The sequence below is a fragment of the Chiloscyllium punctatum genome, chromosome 12, assembly GCF_047496795.1.
Source record: "Chiloscyllium punctatum isolate Juve2018m chromosome 12, sChiPun1.3, whole genome shotgun sequence".
Lineage (NCBI taxonomy): Eukaryota > Metazoa > Chordata > Chondrichthyes > Orectolobiformes > Hemiscylliidae > Chiloscyllium > Chiloscyllium punctatum.
The window spans coordinates 93,023,962-93,038,620 of NC_092750.1; positions in this window are offsets into that span (position 1 = coordinate 93,023,962).

Sequence of the window (14,659 nt, forward strand, 5' to 3'; positions counted from 1 at the left end):
GGTTTGGTGCTGGGTCCTCGACTTTTTGTCATTTACATAAATGATTTGGATGCGAGCATGAGGTACAGTTAGTAAATTTGCAGCTGACACCAAAATTGGAATTATAGTGGACAGCAAAGAGGATTACCTCTGATTACAACAGGATCTTGACCAGATGGGTCAATGGATAAGTGGCAGATGGAGTTTAATTCAGACAAATGCGAGGTGCTGAATTTTAGGAAACCAAATCTTAGTAGGACTTATATACTTAATGGTAAGGTCCTAGGCAGTGTTGCTGAACAAAGAGACCTTGGAGTGCTGGTTCATAGCTCCTTCAAAGTGGAGCCGCAGATAGATAGGTTAGTGAAGGCGGCGTTTGGTATGCTTTCCTTTATTGGTAAGAGTATTGAGTACTGGAGTTGGGAGGTCATGTTGCGGCTGTACAGGACATTGGTTGGGCCACTGTTGGAAAATTTCATGCAATTCTGGTCTCCTTACTATCGGAAAGACGTTGTGAAACTTGAAAGGGTTCGAAAAGATTTACAAGAATGTTGTCAAGGTTTTAGGGTTTGAGCTATGCCGAGAGGCTGAAAAGGCTGGCGCTGTTTTCCCTGGAGCGTCGGAGGTTTTCAGTGACCTTATAGAGGTTTACAAAGTCTTGAGGGGTGTTGATAGGATAAATAGACAGTCTTTTCCCTGGCGTGGGGGAGCCCAGAACTACAGGGCATAGGTTGAGGTGAGAGGGGAAAGAAAGAGACCTATGGGGTTACTTTTTCACACACAGTGGTATGTGTATGGAATGAGCTGCCAGAAGAAGTGGTTGAGGCTGGTACAATTGAAACATTTAAAAGTCATTTGGATGGGTATATGAATAGGAAAGGTTTGGAGGGATATGGGCTGGGTGTTGGTGAGTGGTTGGCATGGACGGGTTGGACCATGGGTCTGTTTCCATGCTGTACACCTCTATCTCTCTATATACAAAGAAGCAAGAACAAAAAGGCAGATTGGAAAATCACCTTTTTAAGCAGAAAATTAGCTCGGACAAATATCGGTTGACCACTGAAATTCAAAGTATATATAGTGAAGGACAGGGAAGTGGCGAAGTAATTTACAATTACGTGGTATTCTTTTTCGCAGAAGCAGCGGAGAAAGTCTTGCAGACAGATGAGGAAACGAAGGAAAATGCGAAAATGAGGAACTGAAAGAAATTAGCATCTGCAGAAAAGGGAAATCTAAAACAAACTACATAGAAAATTGATAAAGCCCTGGAACATGGGAATCTAAGACTGTTAAAGGAGCGGCGAGCGATGGAGAAGATGATGATAATATAGAGCAAGTCAGAATCTATTCAAAAGACATGATAGAACGTTGCAGCACCTTCAGCTCTCGATGTTGCCCCAACACGTGGGGTCAATCTGAAGCCCATCTCACCTACGCTACTGCATTCCCGTCCATATGCCTATCCAGAGACCATTTAAATGCTCTAAAAGTTGGAGAATCTGCTACTGCTACAGGCAGTGTGTTTCACGCCCCTACTATTCTGAGTAAAGAAACTATCTCTGCCATCTGTCCTATATCTGTCACCCCTCAATTTAAAGCTACGTCCCCTCGTTCTAACCATCCCCATCTGAGGAAAAAGGCTCTCTTTGTCCAACCTATCTAAACTTCTTGTTATCTTATGTCTCAATCAAGTCACCTCTCAACATTCTATCTGATGAAAACAGCCACAGGTCCTTCAGCCTTTCCTCATAAGACCTTCCCTCCATACCAGGCAACATCCTAGTAAATCTCCTCTGAACTCTTTCCAAAGCTTCCACATTCTTCCTATAATGCAGTGACCAGAACTCCAAATGAGACCGCACCAGAGTTTTGTACAGCTGAAACATTATGTCATGGTTCTGAAACTCAATCCTCTAATAAAAAACCTAACACACCATATGCCTTCTTAACAACTCTATCAACCTGGACAACAACTATCAAGGATCGACGTACTTGGACATCAAGATCTCTCTGTTCACGTACATAATCTTACCATTAGCTCAGTACTCTGCATTTCTCTTTTAGCTACCACAATGAATAACCTCACACTTTTCTGCGTTAAACTCCATTTGCCACATCTCACCCAGCTCTACAACTTATGTTTCTCTGTAACCTGCAATATCTTTCATCACTATCCACAACTCTATCGATCTTAGTGTTATCTGCATATTTATTAACCCATCCTTCATGTGTTTTTAAAGCACTGAGCCATAGCGACGTACAACACAGAAACAGATCCTTCGGTCCAACGTGTCAATCTAGTTCCATTTGCCAGTACTTGAACCATATCCCTCTAAACTATTTCTATTCATATACCCATCTATATGCCGTTTAAACGTTGTAGGACAGTAGAAAAAAAGCACAAATTAGATACTCCTAACTGAACTTTAGCACAGATGCAATGAGCCAAGCCGTTTTTTGCTTTGTAATTATATTCCATGATGCTCTAGCTGGTTTCTAATGACTGTGTTTGTTGGCAATAATATATCCCACATCTACCAGGAGACATGGTCTTATTTTTGTTGCGAATTTAGTTTTCTATACTTCATATGTGTTCAGTTTAAACAGAGGAAGGTTTGGGGGAGATGTCAGAGTAGGTTCTTTCCACGGAGTGGCGAGTGCATGGAATGCACTGTCTGCAGTGGTAGTAGTCAGATACGTTAGGGTCATTTAAGCAACTCTTGGATGGACACATGGATTATAGTAAAATGAAAGTTAGTTTTGATCTTCGAGTCGGATAAAAGATTTGCATAACAGAGGGCCAATAAGCCAGTACCATGTTCTAGCACCTCATCTTCCAAGTTGGGAGCTTGCAACCATCTCGCCTTAACATTACATTCACCAGCTTTCAAATCTCCAGATGCTTCCCCCACCCTGCCAAACCTGGGTCCAGATCTCTCTCCTCCGCCTAGACCTGACCTGAATTGTCTATTTTCCTTCCCACGCTTCCGCTCCAACATTCCCACTGACCAATCACCTTGTTCCTACATTCACCTATCGCCACCCAACCACCCACTTTTCCCCCAGTCCGACCCCTCCATTTATTTCACAGCCGCTGTCCCCCCTCCCCAGTTCTGAAAGCTTCAGACCTGAAACATCAACTTCCCTAATGTTGCTTGACCTACTGTGCTTTTTCCAGCATCTGTAGTTTTCCTTTGCACCGGAGTAATTTTGTGATGTGCATACTAAACCGGAGGTCCTTTATTTTGACATTGCATTTTTTCATCCTCTTCTTACTCACTCTCAAGGAAAAACATTGTTTCAGCATCCATGGTACCAGGTTCCTCAGGATGCTTTACCTCAATAAGATCACCTCCGAGGCCCAGTCCAGGAGAGGCCTGCCTAACCTGTTGCGCTTTTCCAGTCTCAACAGGAAAGACAATGCCCTTCTGGGCAGTTACTGCACATGTGCACAACCACATGCCAGGACAAAGATTGCGGCCACAAATGAAGTGACTGTTAACCCGACGTTTGTCAATGAGGGCACCGCGCACAACATGGAGAGTTCGTCTAAATTCGCGGAATGCTCCACAGCCTTATTCGGGTTTGAGGCCTGCTCTGCCAGTTCTGAGGTTTTTTTGGCCCATCCACTGCCACTCAACACAAACACAGACTCCACCGCTACCTCTTCCCAGCTCTGATCTGTGACCACTGACCACCAGCCGCGCCGCTTGACCTGTACATACTCAGGTCACACAGCTGCTGGAGGGTGGGGGGGGGGCGAGGCTTGAGGACGCATCGGAGCAGCTGGTCCTCCAACCAATCACCATCCTCCATTAGCTGAAACTCTGCCTTTTGTCATGTTCTTTAGGCTGAAACATGTAGAATCTTTTTGAATTCTCCACTTTTACTGCCATAGCTATCTCATGTCCCTTTTTGCATTCCTGATTTCTATCCAAGGTATAATCTTACAGGCCTGATGCTCCTCAAGGGATTCACTTGATCCAGCTGCCTATACCTAATATTTTAGAATAGATTAAATTGCTTACAGTGTGGAAACAGGCCCTTCGGCTCAACAAGTCCACACTGACCCACTGAAGAGCAACCCATCCAGACCCATTCCCCTAACACTAGGGGCAATTTAGCATAGCTAATTCACCTAACCTGCACATTTTTGGACAATGGGAGGAAACCGGAGCACCCAGAGGAAACCCATGCAAACAAAGGGAGAATGTGCAAACTCCACACAGACGGTTGCCTGAGGCAGTAATTGAACCTGGATCTCTAGCGCTGTGAGGCAGCAGTGCTAACCACTGTACTCCCTTTTTCTTGACCAGACCCTCAATAGTCAGCCAGTGTTTCCTAATTCTGTCAGCATTGACCTGCACACTAACAGGAATATGATGGCCCTGAATGCACATTTTATCTCTGTTTTAGAATAGTCCCACTTGCCAGACGTCCTTTCACCTCCAAATAGACTCCCCAAACAACGTGAAAAAATTCATGCCTAATACTATCAACATTGGTCTTGCCCCATTTTATGACTTGAACTTATGGACCAGGTCTGTCCTTTTCCATAGCTATTTTCAAACTAATACAATTGTGGTGACATTGCCAAAGTGCTCCCCCATTAACACCTCAGTCCTTTCCCCTACCTTGTTTCCCAAGGGGACGTCACGTTTTGCCCCCTTCTCCAGTTGGGTCATTTACATATTGACTGGGAGTTTCTGGAATACACTTAACAAATTCCTTCCGCCCAAAACCTTAACACGGTAGCAATCCCAATCTAGGTTTGGAAAGGTTAAAAACCCCTACCATAACAACCCTATTATTCTAAAAGATATGTGAGATCTCCCAACATATTTGGTCCTCCATCTCCCATTGCCTATCGGTGTAATACAACCAAAGCAAACTGACGACTAATTTTAATTCACAGTTCCACTAATGTAGCTTAACTGGGTGATCCCGCACGAATACTCTCTCTAAGTACTGCTGTGATGTTTACCCCGATCAAAACCACTAGCTCTCCACTTTTGCCTCCTATTTTATCCTTCCTGTAGCATCTGTATCGTAGAAATATTAAGCTGCTAGACCTGTCTCCTCCCTCAGCTGTGTTTCTGTAATACCTGTAATATCCCAGTCCCATGTTCCCATCCATGGCTTGGGTTCATTAGCCTTATCTGTCAGGCCTATTGCATTGAAGTAAATGCAGCTCAATTAATCAGTTTTCCCTCATTGCCTGCTATGTTCTTCACCCTCGTTTGACTGACTGAACTGGTCCTCACTCTGAACACCCTCCTTCGACGGACTGAACTGGTCCTCACTCTGAACACCCTCCTTCGACTGACTGAACTGGTACTCACTCTGAACACAGCCCTCCGCTTCTTCCTTTCCCGCTGACCCAACCAGTACCCTTCCAGTGACATCCTCCTTTGACAGACTGAACAGGTCCTCACTCTGAATACGCTCGGGACACCACCCACTCCCTCCACCTCCTCCATAATTTTCGCTTCCCCAGCCCCCAACGCCTTGCCTTCACCATGGACATCCAGTCCCTATACGCCTCCATCCCCCATCACGAAGGCCTCAATGCCCTCCACTTCTTCCTTTCCCACCGACCCAACCAGTACCCTTCCACTAACACCCTCCTTCGACTGACTGAACTGGTCCTCACTCTGAACAACTTCTCTTTCCAATCCTCCCACTTCCTCCAAACCAAAGGAGTAGCCATGGGCACCCGCATGGGCCCCAGCTATGCCTGCCTCTACGTCAGATATGTGGAACAGTCCATCTTCCGCAGCTACACTGGCACCACCCCCAGCTTTTCCTCCGCTACATCAATGACTGTACCGGTGCTACCTCGTGCTCTCATGAGGATGGTGAACAGTTCATCCACTTTACTAACACCTTCCACCCCGACCTCAAATTTAACTGGACCGTCTCAGACACCTCCCTCCCCTTCCGAGACCATTTCTATCTTGGGCGACCGACTCAACACAGACATTTACTATAAACTGACCGACTGCCACAGCTATCTGGATTACACCTCCTCCCACCCTTCCCCCTGTAAAAATGCCAACCCATATTTCCAATTCCTTCGCCTGCGCTGCAACTGCTGCCAGGAGGATCAATTCCAATACCGAACAACCCAAATGGCCTCCTTTTTCAAAGACCGCAATTTCCCCTCAGACTTGGTTGACGATGCTCTCCACCATATGTCCTCCGCTTCCCGCTCCTCCGCCCTTTAACCCAGCCCCTCCAATCGCCACCAGGACAGAGCCCCACTGATCCGCACCAACCACCAGATACATCATATCATCCTTCGTCATTTCCTCCACCTACAAGCAGAACCACTACCAAGGATATATTTCCCTCCCCTCCCCTATCACCGTTCCAGAAAGACCACTCCCTCTGCGACTCCCTCGTCAGGTCCACACCTCAACCAACCCAACCTCCACTCCCAGCACCTTCCCCTACAACAGCAATAAATCCAAACCTTGAGCCCACACCGCCGCCCGGCCCCCGTCACTTCCCTCCAAGGCCCCAAGGGATCCTTCCATATCTGTCATAACTTCACTTGCACCTCAACACACATCATTTACTGCATCTGCTGCACCCGATGTGGCCTCCTCTACATGGGGAGACAGGCCGTCTACTTGCGGGACGTTTCAGAGAATACCTCTGGGACACCTGCATCAACCAACCCAACCACCCCATGTCTGAACACATTAACTCACCCTCTCACTCCGCCTAGGACATGCAGGTCCTTGGCCTCCTTCATCGCCAGACCATGGCAACATGACGCCTGGAGGAAGAGCGCCTCATCTTCCACTAGGAACCCTGCAACCACAAGGGATGAATGCAGATTTCTGCAGCTTCCTCATTTCCCCTCCCCCACCTTATCTCAGTCCCAACGCTCGGACTCAGCACCAACTTATTGACCTGCAATCTTCTTCCCGACCTCTCCACCCCCACCACCTCTCCAGCCTATCACCCTCACCTTAACCTCCTTCCACCTATCGCATTCCCAACGCCCCTCACCCAAGTCCCTCCGCCCTAGCTTTCATCTTAGCCTGCTTGGCACACCTTCCTCATTCCTGAAGAAGGGCTTATGCCCGAAACTCGATTCTCCTGCTCATTGGATGCTGCCTGACCTGCTGCGCTTTTCCAGCAACACATTTATCTGCTATGTTCTTGCTACCTTATATATTTATATTGCTCTCTTGAGCATCTGAACCAGCCTCTGTCCCACACCCCTGCCAGACAAGTTTAAGTCCCCTCGAGCAGCTCCAGCAACTCTCCCCTCCAGGATATTAGTCTCCCTCCTGCTCCCAGTTCAGATGTCTTCCCCATCATGTCTGCCTGTGCTGACACCTTCAGAAATCTTTGGATCCACCAAGGTCCATGCGTTCCTCAGTACTTCCCAAGGACATACTGTTCATTATATACTTCGCATACCATACCTCGCACAGGGTATTATCTGATAAACTCCATCTGCCATTACTCTGCCCAGATTATCATCTGATTCATATCAGACTGTAGCCTTCCAATCACAAAAACAACCCATCCACCAATTTTGGATCCAATTTTCCGACTTGCCTTGGATCCCATGTGCTCTTCCCTTTTGGAACGGCCTTCCATGTGGGACCTTGTCAAAAGCCTTATTGAACTCTATGTAAACTACATCATCTGCACTGCACTTCAATAGTTTTAGACACCATTTTAAAAATCTCAAATCAATTCATCAGAGGGCCTTCCTCTACCAAATCCATGCTGACTATCCCCAATCTATTCCTGCCTTTCCAAGTGTTGATTCATCCTGTCCTTCAGAATTGTTTCCAATAATTTCCCTCCAACTGCTGTCAGACTATCTGCTCTGCAATTACCTGGCCTATTCCTGCTGCCATTCTTGAACAAAGGAACCACATTAGCTATCCTCCAGTCATTCGGCACTTCACCTGTGACCAGGGCCCCAGCAATCTCCTTCCTTACCTCCCACAACAGCCTGGGATACATTTCATTGGGCACTGGGGATTTCTTCACCTTTATGCCTGTGAAAACATTTAATACCACCTTCTTGTTGATCTCCAAATGTTCTAGACCTTCACCATCCCAAAGGAAATCCCCGGCTACAATGTCTTTCTCCTGTTTGAATACAGATGGGAAGTATTCATTGAAGACCATACCTACTTTCTCTGGCTCCATGCCCAGATTGTCTCTTTAGTTTCTAATAGGCCCCAGTCTTAAGCTGGGAATCCTCTTACTGTAACTGTACTTATAAAATACCATGTTGCTTTTCCTTATCAGTCTTTACCAAGAATATTTTGTGAGCATTGTTTGCCCCTTCATTTTTATGGACCCTCCTGCACACTCTATACTTTTGAAGATGTTCACTTGTTTTTATTGCACTGTGTTTTCTTTATCAAAATCACGATATCACTTGATCAGTATTCACTGGATATGCTGTCTTTACCCTTCACTCCTCTAAAATACATTGGCCCAGAAATCTCATTGCATTACATTAAACGTCTTCCATGCTCTAACCATAGACTCACATGAGTGTCGTTCCCTGCAGCCTGTGCTTGTCTGTCTAATGATAATAGTAATGTTGAGTGACAGTAATAATCTAATGATAAATGGCCTCCTCAAGGTTAGATATTTAACCACTGTGCTATCCTTATCTCTTTCCATAATGACTTTGAACTTTACAGTTATGGTCTCTATGCTCAAAAAAGCTACATAAATCCTTATCTCTATCATCTAGTCCAGTACCTACATCCCACCCTGTCTCTAACATTCTTCAGTCCTTACCAACCTCAACAAATAACCTTCCTCCAGCCTCTAGAGCACAAGATATCACTGTAAACCTTCTTCAGTCCCCACAGAACTCATGCATTCCCCTATTTGCAATGGTGTGTTTCGAACATGGACTGAGTTTCTGGATAAATAGCATAGCAATAATAATAGCAGGCCATCATTTCACCTTCTCGCAGGTTTCCCATCCCTGAACACTGATCCTAGTGGCATCATGAATCATGACCCCTTCTTCCCACACAATTGTTTGATCCTGAAACATTCCTGCATTCTTGTAATATCCCTCAGTACCTCTCCATGTTGTGTCCCTCATTGTGTGGGTCTAATTGCTGCCTCTTTCAGCACATGGTGCAGCTACTCCATATCCTGATCCAACAAAATTCTCCACTCCAGAGAGACGAAGTATCACAGAGCAGGGACGGAGGCTGGAAATTTACCGGTCAGTATTGGAATTATTACCGCTCTCCATGTATTTCCATCACTCTAATTTCAGAGATTGTCTATTTCTGTGTCCTGGAAGTACTCAGGAAGTTCCTGATTCAATACACTTCTCAATTGCTGGGTGTCTCGTCCATCACCTCATTGAAGATGGTTGATCGGCCAGAGGGACAAAGGGCACAGAGATCTGGATCCTTCAATATATCCTTCAGTGAGGTAAGATCGCTCATAGAACATAGAGCAGAGAAAGCTGTGAGGGCTCCAAACATTGGCTAACAAGACATGACAAAGATACAGTGCTGGAGAGGCAGCACAGTACTGGCAATGTTTTCCAGAGGGTGGCGCATAGGCAGAACGGACTGTCAGACGTAATGGTAGCAACAAGTACAATTGCAACATGTAAAAGACATTTGGGCAGGTACACAGAGAGCAGAAGGTTTGAAGGACATGGGCCAAACGCAGACAAATTCGACTCGTTCAGTTTAGGAAACCTGGTCAGCATGGACGAGTTGGATTGAAGTATCGACCATTAATTATTGCATAAGTTCTACTCTATTTGTGGCACAAAAATGCATTACCTAGAATTTATCTAGATTGAAGTCCACTAGTTTTTCAGCCCATTTGAGCCATTTCTCCCTTTGTAATCAGAGAAAACCTCCTTCACTGACCACGATGCCACCCTCCAGTCTTTCAGAACATCACACATGGCTGTCAATGGTATAAATATCTCTGCGAAGGGCCCTGAAATTTCTTCCCCAGCTTCCCACAATATCCTGAGATACACATGATCATGTACTGTGGATTTATCTATCATTTTTGTTGTAAAACTTCTGCACCTCCTCTCCCTTTTTAAGGCAGAGGATCACAGAGAATTGGGGATGTACAGCACGGAAACAGACCCTCCGTCCTTCACGTCAATGCTGACCAGATAACCTCAATAAACCTAATCCCATTTGCCAGCATTTGGCCCATAACCGCCTCAACATTTCCTTTTCACATACCCAAATAAATGCCTTTTAAATATTGTAACTGTATCAGTCTCTGCTCCTTCGTCTCTCACTTCATTCTATGCACGCACCACACTCTCTGTGAAAACATTGTCTTTTGTGTCCATTTTAAATCTTTGCCTTGTCACTTTAAACCTACGCCCTCTTGTTTTGGACTCCTAAACCCCTGAGAAGAAGACCTTGTGTATTTCCCTATCCATGCCACTCATGAATTTACGAAGCTCTATAATGTCATTCCTCAGCTGCCGATGTCACAGCTGAGGAATATCCCCAAGCTATTCAGCCTCCCCCTATTGCTCAAATACTCCAACCCTGGCGACATCCCTTTAAATTTTTGCTGAGCCTTTTCAAATTTCACAGCATCCTGCCGATAGCAGGGAGATCAGGACAGCACATTGTAATCCAAAGTGGCCCAACTTATCACTGTTTAGTTACCTGAGTCTTTCTCCAGAGTAAGTTCTGAAAGTGAAATATTTGATTAGGATCCCACCTGTCACTGGTATTTTCACACATCAATAGCCTCATTGACCTTTAACGGCCCCTATTTTCTCCTTCTTTACACTTGTGTACTTAATAGACTTGTACAATCAGTTTGGAATCTCCTTAACCTTATCTTCTAAAGCTACTTCGTTTCCCTTTTCTGCATTCTTGATTTCCGTTCACACTATATTCCTACAGCTCTAAAGCTCTGCAAGTTGATCCAGCTAGTTATACATGGCAGGTGCCCCCTTTTTTCTTGACCAGAGTCTCCATAATCAGCCAGTATTTCCTAATACTGTCAGCATTAACCTGCACACTAACAGGGACATGCTGGCCTTGAATGCTCATTATACCTCTCTTTTAAAATATTCCCACATGCCACACTTTCGTTTCCCTGCAAATAGCCTCCCAATCACCTTCAGAACCTTCAGAAATTCTAATTCCGTTGCCAAAGTGCTCCCCCACTAACACTTCCAACTCTTTCCCTACCTTGTTTCCCTAGGTGGGTGGGGAGGTCAGATTTTGCCCCTTTTTCAAGTCGGGCCATCTACACAATGATAGAGAATTTTTTCTTGAACACACTTGACAAATTCCTTTGACCAAACACCTAGCACTGTGACAATTCCAGTCTCGGTTTGGAAAATTAAAATCCACGACTAGGAATAAAGCAATTCTTCCTACAGTTATGAGATCTTCAATATATTTGCTCCTCAATCCCACTGACTTGCGGGGGCCTGTTGTACAATTATATCAAAGTGATGACCCATTCTTATTTCTCAGTGTCATTAATATAGCTTTACTGGGCAATCCAGCAGAAATATCCTCTCCAAGTACTGTTGTGATGTTTCCTGCAATCAAAATTACCGTCACACTATTTCTCTTGCCTCCTGTTCTAACTTTCCTGTAATATCCATACTCAATGGAACATTGAGCTGCCAATCTTGTCCCTCTTTCAGCTGTGTTTCTGTAATACCTGTGATATCCCAATCACACGTTGCCATGCATGCCCTGGGTTCATTGACCTGATCTGTCAGGCTCGTTGCAGTTTAATTCATCAGTTTTCCCTCATTGCCTGCTGTGTTCTGCCTGCCTTGCCTAATGAAATTACTCTCTTTTAGCTTTTGTACCAGCTTCAAATTTCTTTCTGGACTTACAACTATTTGGGGTCCCATACCCTTGCCAGACTAGTTTAAATCCTCTCACGCATTTTCGGCAACTGTCCCCACTAGGATATGGGTCCCCCCGCCACTCTCAGCTCAGGTATCTTCCCCACCCTGTCTATCTGTGCTGACACCTTCAGAGATCTGGGGGCTTGTCCACCAATGTTTCTGTATTCATCAGTTATCCAGGAGGACCTACCATTCATGATGCATATCCTTTGCTCAGTAGATTTCCCACAGCGCATTGCCTCACACTGATCAGAAGTAAACTCCATTTGCCATTACTCTGCTCAGTTTATCATCTGATCAATATCAGACTAGCCTGAGACCACCTGCCTCACTGTGGACAACATCTTCACCTTTCATGTTTTCTGCAAATGTATTAATGATACCTTCTATAAAAATAATACCTTCTGCCTTCACATCCAAATTATCAATGTACATTATAAACAACAATGGTTCACAAAAACAACCTTCCACCAATTTTGGTTCCAATTTTCCAACTTGCCTTGGATCCCATGAGCTCTTTCCTTTTGGAACAGCCTTCTATGTGGGACCTTGTCAAAGAACTTACTGAACGCCATGTAAACTACATCATCTGCACTGCCCTCATCAATATTTTAGACACCATTTCAAAACTCTCAACTGAATTAAACAGATACCCTCTACCAAATCCAAGCTGACTATCTGTAATTGGTTCCTGCCTTTCCGACTATTGAGTCATTTGTTCATGAGAATTGTTTCCAATAATTGCCCTCCCACTGCTGTCAGACTATCTGCTCTGTAATTACCTGGCCAATCCCTGCTGCCCTTCTTGAACAAAGGAACCACATTAGCTATCCTCGAGTCATTTGGCACTTCACCTATGACCAGCAAAATATTAAATATATTGGTTAGGGCCCCAGCAATCTCTTCCGTTACCTCCCACAGCAGCCTGGGATACATTTCATTGGGCACTGGGGATTTCTCCACATTTATTTTTGTGAAAAACATTTAAAACATCCTCCTTATTGAGCTTAACATGGTATAGAATGTCACCATTCCAACAGAAATCCCGGCTACAATGCCTCCCTCCTGTGTGAATACAGATGGGAAATATTCATTGAAGACCTCACCTACTTCCTCTGGCTCCATGCACAAATTGTCTCTTTAGTTTCCAACAAGCCCCACAATTTCTAAAGCTGGGAATCCTCTTGCTCTGACTATACTTGATGGCTTTTCCTTAACAGTATGTGCCAAAGATATTTCATGGCCATTGTCTGTTCACCAATTGAAGGACACCCCTCCACCCCCAATTGGACTGTCAATACTTCTGAAGGGCTTTGCCTGTTTTTACTGTACAGTATTTTCTTTATCAAACTCTCAATTCTGCTTGATCATTATTCAGTGCACTTGGTGCCTTTGTCATTCACTCTTCACGGAACACACTGGCCCTGCATTCTCTTGTTATCACTTTAAAATGCAGTCACTTTTCCAAAGCAGTCTCAGCTGCAAATTCCTCTGAGTCTGTTTGTCAGAACCTGCCTGATGATCGTAGTAATGCCCAGTAATAATGATAACCTAATGATAAGTGGCCTTTCTGAAATTTGAATTCTTAACTTCTGCACAATCCTTATCTCTTTTCACAATGACTTTGAAACTTACAGAATTATGATCACTATCCCCCAAAAACCTATCTAATCCTTATGTCTGTCATCTTGTCCAGTACCTACAGCCCCATCCTGTCTCTATAACATCTTCCAGCCCTTAACAACCTCCACATCTGTAAACTTTCCTCCAGCATCTCCAGCACGATACCACTTTAATCTTCTCCAGTCTCCAGAGCACTCCTCCATCCTGTCCTACAGCACCTCACTCACTCTAAGCTTCTACCACCCTGATAATCCTCCTTTATCTGTGTAACCCCTCCAATTCCCACAGATTTTCCTGCCAATCCTCCCTTTGTGTAACATTATGAAGCCATAGAGTTCTGCAATCTCGCCCAGTCTCTGCAATCTTCTGCATCTGTATGACCCCCTCCTGTCACTACTAGCCTTCTTAACTCTGTAACATCCTGAAGTCACTAAAACTATCTGTGAAAATGTATCATCCTATTTATTATTGTCACCTCTTCCAGTCCCTACAACTCCCTCTGCCTGTCACCTTCGTCAGTCTGAAGAATCCTTGCTAACTCTGCAATCATCATTCAATCTTGACAATCGCCCGTATCTCTGGAATCGAAGAGAGCCTCCACCACCCTCGCTATTGCTGTAACCGTCTCTAGTCCCTCTCATACACACTGTCAATGTAGCCTGCTCCCAGCCCTTTACCATACCCTGACTGTATCCTCCTCCCATTCCCATACCACACCCTGACTGTATCCTCCTCCTGTACCCATAAGATACCCTACTGTATCCTCCTCTTATACCCATACCATACCCTAACTGTGTCATCCCCCTGTACCTGTACCATACCCTGATTGTGTCCTCCTCCTGTTCCTATAACCCTTGTTAACTTTGTGAACTTGTCCAATCTTTGCAATGGTCTGTATCATTGTATTTTCCTCCAGTGAATCATCTTTGTCGCTTGAACCTTGCTTGGTTCCCACTATTCTCCTGAACTCTGTAGACATTCTGTTATACACTCCTTGACTAATCCAGCTTCTGCAGTCCTGAAAAGCTCCATATGACTGCCGCTTCTTCCCGCTCTTAGAATTCTCCCTGTGACTGCAACCTCCGAATGAATGAATGAATTAGCTTTACAGTCACATGTACTCAAATGAGTGGAGTGAAAAGTTTTTAACTCGCCACTTACAGAGCCATC